We start from the raw sequence: 13,064 nt of genomic DNA, 5'->3' as shown, positions 1-13,064 counted from the left end.
AGTTTGATTATTTGAAATTTTGAAAGTCTTAGTTAATTCCAAATGCAACATACAATAATAGTTCGCGACGCATAAAGAAATCAATGAAAATATCTATTATGTTTTTACCCGGGTGACAAAAAATATGCATCAAACAAAATATTTCTTCAGAAAAAAGTTATCCTTTTCCCTATAAAATACAAATCACCCGTAAAAACTATAGGGTTCTATTTGAAAAAACGAAGTTGACTACCATTTAACCTAGAACCTAAAAATAAGCATGCCTTTGGATTTGATCGATGCTTTCAAATGATCAGACTTTTGTTTGAAACAATTTTTTGTATTTGACTTGCTTTTTAAATTTTTTGCAAATATCAAGTTAAAAAATACCTGGTATACTACTAAAATATGGTAGCAGCCATGGAAGTTATACAAAGGGATGAAATATATTTATTGTTTCATATTTGGGAGCAAATTTTGTTATTGGTAAATCTAACAACAATCAAGGAAAATGAAATGAAATAGGAAAAGCTTTTAATTTGTATTCGTAAATTAGATTATACTTTGAATAGAGGATTTAAAAGTAATATGTTTTTTTTATTCATTAGAGTTTTCAACACTAAAAACTTGATAGCAAACATTTTCAAGAGCAAATTTTAAGTAAAAGAAACTTGGGCTACAAAAAAGAAAATATTTTCCACATGAAATAAATTATGAAATGTCTAGGAGGGGTACATAGTTTTTAAAAATATACTTTTTCCATTGGTATACAATATACCAGGTGATTTTTTTAAAAGTTTTCACTTAAAATTTTCCCTTTACAAAAACAAAGTAGACCTCTGTTTGGATATACCAAAACAAAAAAAAACAAAATTATGCTGTATAAGTGCCATCTATAATTTATAATAAAATATTTATTTTCAGTATGTGTAGCCATCTCTTAGAAGAATATTAAACTTATAATACTTTCTACCACCAATAGCTATTTAATACAATTTCTACTATCTGTGAATTAGAACCTGAACTACATAAAGAATAATATGAAAGTTGTGAAAAACAGGAAAAACGCGAATGATCAAAATATAAAATATAGTAACCATTCGCGACCAACCGATGGCCAATAAACATATTAGTGCGTCCAAGATGTTACAAATTGAAGAAAATGAACTGGTCTACTCGCTATATTCGAAAAACTTGGTGAAATGTGTTTCTTTGGTATCAAATATCATTAATATACCATCAGCTAGTTGCAAAATTCTATTTGTTAATAAACAATACAGTTTAGATTAATGTTGAAGTTGACTTTAAAAATTAATAAATAGGCAACTTGTATAACATATACATCATATATGTAGTATAATAGTCACACATACGTCATACAAGTTGCCTATTTAATAATGTTAATAAACATATAGTTTAGATTAATGTTGAAGTTGACTTTAAAAATTAATAAATAGGCAACTTGTATAACATATACATCATATATGTAGTATAATAGTCACACATACGTCATACAAGTTGCCTATTTAATAATGTTAATAAACATATAGTTTAGATTAATGTTGAAGTTGACTTTAAAAATTAATAAATAGGCAACTTGTATAACATATACATCATATATGTAGTATAATAGTCACACATACGTCATACAAGTTGCCTATTTAATAATTTTTTAAATCAACATTAACATTGACCGTGTCATTGAGTTAACACAATTTATTGTTTTTTTAACAAATGATAAAATACTAATGATATTTGTCACCTAAGAAACACATTTCACCAGGTTTTAACAAAAAGCGAGTGGTTAATTAGCCGATTTTTGTACCATCTTTCACTGTACTGCATACTCGCACCCTTTAAAATATTGTAAGTGTTATTATTATGGCATTACGTGTGGTGAGTAAAATTCGAATATGTTTTTTGAGGTGGAAAAATATATTCCTAGCAAGAAGTACAAATTAAATTACCACTGACTAGAGAACTCCCCACACAATACGAGAGCTAATAAAAAGCTTCAATCCACACAACAAATTAGTACGCATTAAATATTATAGATGTCTATAAAAAGGGCTAGAATCTATATAGTATTTTACTACTTAAAAAAAGGATTACAAAGAAGGCTTTTGTATAAATAAAAATTTACAAATTAATGATGTATATGTATATAAGTATTTAAAAAAAATTTTATTTAGATAAAATTTTATTATTAATAATAATAAACTGTTATACTGTTTATTTATTCACTTTTAATATACACATGGATACAATATGAATAATAAAATAATATTATGAAAATGAAATATGAAAAAGCTTATTAATAAAAATTAAAAAAAAAAAAAAGAATGAAAAACTGTAGAGAAAATGAGGTGCGATAATATTTGTATTATATACACACCCCGGAAACATCATATACTAACTTCCATATTTTAATTTATAATTAAAAATAGTTTTTTTTTATACCATGCATATATGTAATATGCAAGGTATACTAAGTTTAGTCTCAAGTTTGTAACGCTTAAAAATATTGATGCCACGCACAAAATTTTGCTATAGGTGTTCATAGAATCACCTAATTAGTCCATTTCCGGTTGTCCGTCCGTCCGTCTGTGGACACGATAACTCAAAAACGAAAAAAGATATCGAGTTGAAATTTTTACAGCGTACTCAGGACGTAAAAAGTGAGGTCAAGTTCGTAAATGAGCATCATAGGTCTATTGGGTCGTCCTTAGGATCCATCTTGTAAACCGTTAGAGATAGAACAAAAGTTTAAATGTAAAAAATGTTCCTTATCAAAAAACAACTTTTGCTTGAAACATTTTTTCCTAAACATCACTGTTTCCCCGTGAGGGCGCCAATTAGGCGGAAATTTTATAGTATGTACCATACTTGAATATCAGTTATGTATGTGTCACATGTATGTATGTGTTATGTGATAAAGAAATCAACACTGACTATGCATGGTATGTCAACAGTTAATTCAGTCGATTATTTGTTTTCACTTGTTACACATTAAATATAGGTAACTATATGCATTTTATCAAAATTTTATTTTGGGGCTTGGGTTATATATTTTTACAAAATAAATAATACAACCCATAGAATATTGAATATGATAATATAAAAGTTTAAATGATTTTGAATAACTATAAAGAAAGAAAAATCTAATGTTATCGAATTAATTTCGTTTAGCAAGGTTTAACATGGGACTAAATGGAAAATATAAATCGATATTTCTCAAATATACTATCGATAACTTTACTTGAAACTATTACCTGCTAATAATTATTTAAACTTTTAACAGAATTTCAAAAAATTTTTCAATTTTCCACTCATTTAAAACTATTTAAATATACAAACTGGTTCCAAATGAATGAACGTAGCAAAACATGGTGGCGAATTTTTATCGGGATTGGTAAAAGTATAAAGTTGGGTAATCAAGAAAATTGGTGGTTGGAGTATGGAATTTTTTTCAAATTTAGATTTGGATTTCGTGTTTATTTCTATTTTCTTGTCTCGGCGCTATTTTCCCTTGTTGTTAATAGAGCGGCCACGGTTAAACCTCAATTTTTTGTGTATCAAACTTATTATCAATTTTTCACCATTTGTAATTAAGCAGCTAACAAGATAGAAATTATTTTTAATTATTAATATTATTATTAATTTGGTTTACTCTGAAGTTGTAACGAATTTGTAGTTAATCGAAGTCAGAAAATGGGACATGTATTTCTTTAACGCAGCTTAGACTAAAACATTAATATTTAGAGAAAAGTCAAAAGTCAAGAAAAATCACACGCTGTTTACGACTCTGTACATTTTGTGCGATTCTTCTGGTCGTTACAATAACCATGAGATTTCAATTTTTAATTATCAAAAAATGGTAATTTTCATTTCTGCTTACTTTGACCAAGGCGGCAGCAGGACTGCTTATTAATTATTTTTATGTTGTATTTAAAAATTATTTTAATTTCAAAATATATCAAATTTGAAAGGAAGTCAGTCGGGCAAGACTTTTTGTGTGTATAACCTACTACATGAAATATATTTCCAATTTGGATGAGAATTTATACAAGTCTTATTGCTTAATTTCGTGGAAATTCATATACGTCATATATGTATAATAGTCACATATACGTCATACAAGTTGCCCATTTTATAATTTTTTAAATCAACATTAACATTGACCGTGTCATTGAGTTAACATAATTTATTGTTTTTTTAACAAATGATAAAATACTAATGATATTTTCACCTAAGAAACACATTTCACCAGGTTTTAACAAAAAGCGAGTGGTTAATTAGCCGATTTTTGTACCATCTTTCACTGTACTGCATACTTGCACCCTTTAAAATATTGTAAGTGTTATTATTTTAGCATTACGTGTGGTGAGTACAACTCGAATATGTTTTTTGAGGTGGAAAAATGTATTCCTGCTTAATTTCGTGGAAATTCGTTCCAATGATTTCCCGTAAGTTGTAAGGAAATATACTCTTTTTTGTTGAGCAAGAATATTATATTTTTCGTTAAAAATCAAAATGTAGTCCAAAATATTTTGACAAAGCCCAAAAAAAAATTTCTGAGGAAAAATTATGCCAAATGAGAATAAAAGCTTTCGATGAATCATTTGAAATATTTTATTATTTCACTCTTCCAGTCAATCAACAGTAGAGAATGCATTTTCTTTGACTTCAGTTGTCACACCATAAAATTTGTTATAAAATATTCCAAACATTCTATTTTATGGAAGTAAAAAAAAATAACTAATAAATATTACCAACCCCCCAACAAAAAACAACTTATTAAATAAACTAATTAAATTAAAATAAAGACTGAACATTATGTGTGTGTATACGTAAGTCATCCTTTTTAAAAGTATGAATAATATCACCGTAAAAAAGGATTTTGTAACTGTTTGATCTTGAAAAAAACACAACATTAATATATGAATGAACAGCAAAAAAAATGTATATTCTTTCCCAACTTTACTCTACACCCTACACACAAACGGTACACTAGTTAGACAAAGAGGGTTCATTTACTATACAACAAGATTTTAAGTCCGTCTATCTTGAATATAGGTAGAGGGTTGAAAATATTCCCTATATGTATATAAATTTGGTCCCTTTTTGTATATGACACGAAGGGTGGTTTAAAATAATTACCCCTTCGTTGGGGTGCGGCCGTCGTATTACGCCCATCGACCAATCATAGACCAGCTACTATACATATATATATAAGTTTTACCCTCTATATATTCATTTTATCCTTGTCTATAAATGTATATTGATTGTCTTTATATATATGTGTATCAGGATATGTACCATTATCCTTATTTACTCTTATTGGGATTAAATATAGTTGTCCTTTTTTAGTGTGTGTTATGTATATTTTGGGAAATGTTAAATTTTTTACGTGTGTAATTTTTTTTTCGGATAGTTTTCGTGTTATTTTGTTCTTTTTTTTGATGTAGGTAAAGAATTTAACTAATCTTTGTTCGGATGGCTTCAATACTTCATATTGCCCAGTTGTAGAATTAAATGATGATATATTTATGGCCTTATTATAAAAATAAATGTCTTTAGTGTTTGAGTTATGTTTAAAACAACAATTTTCGACGTAGTGATTGATAATTTGCGTTGATGGTGCTTTTTACTGCTCGAATTTTTATAAACCGTTAGGAATATCTGGATTCCGAATATTTACGTTAGTTTTCTGTCAAAATGTTTTGGAAAACCTCTGATCCAATGATTGTCTGCATTTTAAATGTTTTTTGAATAACTTTAATCGTTTATTAATCTTTTAATGGCCGAACTTATCTTTTATATTAATTTTTGAGAAATTATCGATTATTAAATAAGGAAAATAGAAACTTTTATAATAATTCAAGTTTTAGAAAGTAAATTTTACTGAAATTATATATCGAGCGAAAAATCGAATAGCCTTTAATCAGCCGTTTCGTTTCGTATTTTCTGACTATAATTTGCAAAGGAGTGCTAAGGTCTTTACAAGGCTAGCGACTCTGCTTCATGAGTTTGAAAATATGAAAATAAACGGTTGCCCTAAATGAAAATTTTTGGAAAAATTAACCAAATTACATTGGTAATAGTTCTAAGAAAGTGTTTACCTATTTACCTTGCTTGCGTTGTAAGGACAATTGCAAAAATCCGGTTATGAAAGTAATGGAAATCAAATCTATTAAGGAATTCTTATCTAGGAATTTGAAAAAATCTATTTTCTAGTCGATTCTATAAGAATTTGAAATTATTGTTTCTGGATTTGTCTACATTAATAAGATCTGATTTGTGAGCTATTAAATTTGAAAACTTTTACCTTTAGTATACCTACCTAAACATTTTGATACTACGAATACTACACTTATTGGCCAATGTTAGATGCTTTATGATATAAAAATGATAATCTTCTAGGGCCTATTTTGGAAAACGTTTTTGTTTCACAGTTTAATAAAGGTCTAATTTCCTAAGACAGTGATGTCTAGCGATGAAGACAGAAAAATTAATAACGAACGATAAATAAGGCCACTATAACTTAAAAACTAAGCTATATATTTGAGTTACAAAAAAAAAATTGGAAATCATAATCGTAAATATTCTTATAAATTTATTTTCTCATAGGAACTATCTTAAACGGTGAAATACAGTTTTTCATTTCCAATTTAAATGGTTTTGATAACACGACATGTTTTTTATCGTACACATAAAATAAATAGTGTTTTCTTGTATTCTTCTGTGCGAGTGGGGTTTTCGTTCTAATAAACTTGCATCTATTTATTTATTTTTGAGAGAAAAAAGTGATAAATTATCCTCGAGAGATTTTCACTGGTAAAATGTATATATGTATACACAAGGATAAAAAATTGATATGATGAATTATTCACAATACGCTTTATGTCCGAATATATTATTTCAGAAAAACATGTAGTCAGATTTTAATTTATTACATTAGACAAAGTACTGTATGTAGTCACTTATTAATAATGGCCTTATTTATTATAAAAATAATTTATGGCATTTTAGTTTTGATATATCTACATAAACATTTGATCACATTTCTTTATAACGAAAGTATTCGCACCGTGCGTGAGTTTTTTTGGAGGCGTTTGAAATGAGGCGTTTGGAAACGTTGAAAATTTAATATTATTGTCTCACAAATTTAAATAAATAATGATGATAATTTACATTTGAAAAGTAATATTTGTGCAATTTGATTTCTTATTTTCACAATTTTTAATGCATTAAGTTTAATTAATTAGTGTTTCTCAATAATTTTAATTTGACATGTTTTATAACATTAACATGTAAAGAATTGCAAATTAGTCATAACAGCCTCCTTTATCGCCAAAATTTTTCACTGGAAGCGCTGGCATCGATTTTATTGTCCCTACCATGACTACGCACACAACGAATAATCAAGATTGAAAATTAAATGCTCTTATTGATTCAGTCAGGTTTTATTATTCGCACCATGCGTGAGTTTTATTTCAGATGTTTTCATAGTAAAGACAAACTACTTTATTAATATAATTTTATGGATGGACATATTAGTCTATGGTTTACATTAAATTTATTAGAAAATAGAATTAAATATTTTTTAATATTATTTTCTAACAATTTTAAATAAATTATTATGTTAAATTGTATTTAAAAAATATAATTTAGACAATTTTTATTTCCAGAGTTTCTAATGCGTTGAACAAGTTTCAATTGAACAAGTGAAATTAACAAAATCTAAAAAACCCCTTAGCTAGAAAATGGTCACAATCAAGTCGGTTCGATCGTTTAAGGGCTACTATGTTACTGAGAAACACACAGACGCACAGATAAACACTTTAAACTTATAACACTCCTTCTTTAATCAATATAAAAGTGATGGTCAAGGACATCAGATGAGATGAAATGATACTTAGAGAGCTATCATTTTTGGGAACAAATTTTTGGAAATATTTTAATTGAAATTGAAATATTTGAGTTGAGTTTGTTCTTTTGAATGATTGTTTTGAATTACCTACTTATTTTACCATTTCACTTTTCAAAATGAATGTAGCCATGTTTAATTGACCATTCATTTCCATAGTAATTATTTATATATTAAAATTATATGTCATGCCTTTCCAAACTGAATCGATTTTGAAGATCATTGCCAATTTTTTAGTTTCTTCGGGTACGGAAACTTAAGCTCGCACTTGAAACATAGCTAAGAACACTCTCCGTTAAATTAACTTTCAAATGAAACCATAAAAATTAAAATCATTCGTTTAAGCGCTACGATGCCACAGACAGACAAACACACATAGCGGTGAAACTTATAACACCCCTTTTTTAGTTCTGGGATTAAAAATAGTCATATTTTAAATGAAACGTGTGATTTACTGCAAATTTCATAAAAAAGCAACCCTGCGATCGATTCACTAACTTTGCACACATCTGTGTACTAATCTCAGAAGCCACCAATTTGATATCATTGCGATTTTCAGAGAAAAAAATTCAAACTTTATTAGATATTTTATTATTTGTTAAATTGAATATTTTCGATAAAATATCTAAAATAGAAGGTCTATTAAATTAGTTTTATTAAAAGAAAAAATATATATATTTAATTTGCATATATTTAGTAAATATTTATTATAATCCATAAAAAAAAGTACACATTACTTCCGTCAAATGAAGAAAATATTAAAATATAATTTTTATATAATAAATCATATTTTTGGTCATTAACAGTATCCACAACAATAATATTATTTAATCCAGACAAAAAATGAATTTAACAAATGTTAACAATTAATCAAATCACAATATCTGGCCGGTAAGTATGAAGAGAACTTCAACAAATAATATTATATAATATTCAAATGGACACTAATCACATGAAATATGAGTTGTTTGACTGGTCATGTTATGGTGGACTGTGGTCGAGGGGCGAGCACTGACCTAAGTGACCTGAAACGCGAGCCCATCCAATGACCCTTTGCACCCAACAAATCTGACCCTTAATACCTTCTTTTTTTTATATATATCAGCTGGCTTCTAGAGCAATTCAAATTGTAACAATTTTTGTTGTGTTGGGTGCGCAGGTAGATAACCTAATTTTTTTTTATTACGGAAAAGGGTTAAAACTAAGTTTTGAAAAAAAATTATGCTTTTATTATGTTTGAATTGAGAAATATGCTTTAGTTTCGATTTTGATCGTTGGACGTTGGTCATAATTTTTTCAATTTTGATGACTTCCATAAACATAATTTTAGTCATACAGAAAGGAAGGATTTTAACTATGGCTTTAGAACTCAATTTTCGTGTTTTCCATCGATTTATTTGTATATTTTCCGTAGCTATATGAAAAAATTGACAAAACAATGCGTGACAAAAATTTTGGAAGTTTCCAACTGACTATGGTTGTCACCATAAGTTCCGGGAAGTCGGGGGGCAAATCAGAAAGTCGGGAAATAGAGTTTTTCCATACTTAAATATTTCAATAAATATGCTTCAAATAATTTTAAAATAAAGCTACTTAGAATTGTCGAATATACCTACCTGAAGTTGAAACAAATGAAAAAAAATGTTTTTACTGAACTCTGGAGAATTTATGTTGATATCGGGAGAGGCTACACGATTTTGGAAGTCTCCCGATCAAATCTGGAGAGCTGGCAACCCTACAACTGACTGAATGGATTGAAAATTGGGAAATGAACATTTTCGAAGATAGTAGCAGTGTTGGGCTTCTAAAGAAAGACTCTTTCAAAAACTCGATTTGTTACTCAAGTCATGGTTTACAATTCAATTTTCTTGACTAGGAAACTTTCTTTATTTATCCTCCAAAAGTCCGGTAAAATATTAAAATATTTCTAAAAGGCAATCTTTTATCTGAAATATAAATAGACTAAAAAGTTAATGCAGCGCTGCCACATTATTACCTTGTAAAATCTCAGTAAATGTCAACATTATGTCAATATTGTCGACATCGGTTTTCATTCCAGCAGAGGTAAAAAGCATTATTTGAGACAAGAAAAGTTTCTGCAAATTAGTATTTTTTAAAGAAATTCTAAATCAGTGGAAAATCTTTTTTGGCTCAAATAATGTTTATCTTGAAAAAAATTATGAACTTTTGTCAAAATAGAGTTCTGAATAAGTTTTAATTAAATTATGCCCCAAAGAAAATATAAAAGCTTTTAAAATTTAAAATACTTTTTTTTTACCTAGCATTTTTTTTTGCCGGTGGGCCAAGTTTTTCTTCGAAGTTTTTTTTGCTCAAATTGTGTCTTACATTTTATGTTGTTGGTATTTTATACGGTTTTACGTTTTTTTATGGAAGTCATACGATGCTTTTTGATAATAAAACAATAATACTTTTGATTAGGACTCAGGTAATAAAATTTTATTCGTAGCAGATGGAAATTTTTCGCAGGTATAAAATGAATAAACAATTATTAAATAGAGACAAAAATACATAATACGATCCGTGAATCGGACGGAATATTTTATAAAATTGCACACAATCCTTTTTTTTTTTATTATTCTCCTTGTTTGATACAAGAAGAAGGGTTGACACAACATAAACTGTTCTTTTCCAAATAATAGTTGTTAAAAATTACATATTCATGTTTTATAAAATATTTTTATCGTCAATGTAGAACGAATTTAGAAAATATATTGCATCGCTGTTTTTTTTTCTATTAAAAATTATTTTAATCACGCCTATTTGTTAAAAATACAAAATTGAATTTAGAATTTTTGGGATAATTTGCATGGTACATAAATTATTTGATTTTTGTTAAAAATTGTGTTAACAATGTAAGTATACGTTTAATAGTTTCCGACCCGACGGTATCGAATTCTAAACAACTTTCTGCATAGTTATAATATAATGTATTCATTGATTTTTGAATTTTCGGTATTTGATTTCAAAATAGGGAAACATGTTTTATTAGATTCAAATTTAGATATATTTTTTTTCAAAATACATTCGAGTTTCAGGAGAAAATTTCTAAAAAATGAATTAAACATTTTTTCGCTGTAACAAAGTAGAAGTGATAATTATTTTGAAAGTAATGTAAAAGAATATAAATACTTCAAAATGATAGAATAATTTTTTATTTTTTATATATTTAATCGCAATCCATCACGAAAACCATTGCTAGTATCAAATTTTTTTTAAAAATATTGTTGAAAATCACGAAATTTAAAAAGCTTTATTTCCATTAACTCAACATTCGGCTATGTTAAAATTAAAACAGATTATTTCAAATAATTTTTAATCAATTTTAGACTTACTGTAAAATACAGGGATAATTCAAAAACAAAATTCCCGACAAAAAATGAAACAATAAAATATTATCATTTGAAATTAAATCGTAATTACTGTCAGGGCTCTCTTACATTATAAAATTTCCCAGAGAAAAGTCCCTCGACTGTATTCACAATTTTACTTATAAAAACAATTTAAAAATATATTATTTTCTTGTTTCATAATTTTTAGAGCGTGATTTTGAAGTCGTTGAACTTTATCTAATGTAAATTTTTTTGAATTTTCTACAAGGTACTTTGATTTACATACAGTCTTATATTATTTGTGAATAATTACAAATAATATAAGAAATCAAAGTACCATGTAGAAAACACGGATAAATTAAACAATATTTTATTTCTAGTTTATTTTCGGTCGTAGTTATATATAATTTTTTTAAGTCTGCAATCAGCGGACAATCAAGACGCTTTTAACGATAACTCATTAGTCAAATTACGATCAGTAATTTAGAAGCTACGAGGGAACAGATGAACATACATACATATCGGCCAAACACATAATCTTCGCCGACGTCGGTATAGAAACAGATTAAATTTTTTTGGTATAAATTTAAACCATTTTTGGATTTCGTATCCATTGATACTTTCGATTAACGTCATCATAACTTCTTATTTTGAGAATTTCAGTGAGGAGCCTTCAATGTTACACACAATGAGCTCTATAGCCTGAAGGTGTCCTTCGTGGACAGGCAATATAACCGAACCTGAACGAACCCGAAGGTTCGTTAAGTGTTTCTAAAGCAATTTTTAATTATGTTGGTTAGAAATAGAGATATATTTAAAGTCTAAATATTATGTATTTAAATTTCTGAATATATTATCTTCGAATAATATGATACAAAAACAATATTGACTTTAGAAAATTACTATTTTCATAGGTTGGTAAAATAGAAACATAACTATTTAAGTCAATACTATTCCAAGTACATGTTGATCCATTATAAAACACTCACTCAATTAATTAAAGAGGCAAAAAAAAATTATCAATTTTTGAAATGTTATTATTTGTGAATAATGCTTGTATCGATAAGAAAACATTAATAAAAAATTGGTAATAAGTTATCATTTCTTCCTAGAAATTGAGCTAGCCAAACATACACTTCAATTCAAATCAAATATACACTTTTCTTGCCTTTTTTTGGCAAATTGATTTATTAAATCATTTATATCTGAAGATGATATCAGTTTTTCTAAAATTTCTGTCTTTATAGACAATAGTGGCAAGTCTGATAGTTTTTCCTGTCCCATCAAAGTCCTTAGGTAATTTTTATCAATTTTAAATTTTGAAAAAATTCTTTCAGCTGCTGTGGTTGTATCTAGAAGGATCAAAAATAGAAAGTATTCTGTTATTTAATAATTCCATGAATTTTTTGTACTTTATGCATGTTTTCAGAGCAATTAATATAAAGATTAAACGAGATGTCTTTACTGTATTTAGTTGACAGTTTCTCGGAAGCGTTTTTTATCTCTTTTCTTGAAGAAGATAAGAGTTTCTCCGGTTGTAATATTTCGAACATATAACTCAAGTCACAAAGGTTCTGAAATCTTTGTTTAGTTTTTACAGCAACGTATACCTATTGACCGTGAAATATGATTCCAGGTCTGAAATTCTTTCATCTTGTAATAACTCTTACTTACAAACGTTACAGGCCTCTGTAGCCTGGGAGACCCGTATCATTGATATGGCTGATATGGCAGTAGCTACGCTCCTGATAGAAAGGAATCATTGAGTAAATATTAATATATTGTTATATTTAGTGTTCAACTTG

The sequence above is a fragment of the Chrysoperla carnea genome, chromosome 2, assembly GCF_905475395.1.
Source record: "Chrysoperla carnea chromosome 2, inChrCarn1.1, whole genome shotgun sequence".
Classification (NCBI taxonomy): Eukaryota; Metazoa; Arthropoda; class Insecta; order Neuroptera; family Chrysopidae; genus Chrysoperla; species Chrysoperla carnea.
This window is presented reverse-complemented; position numbering follows the sequence as displayed.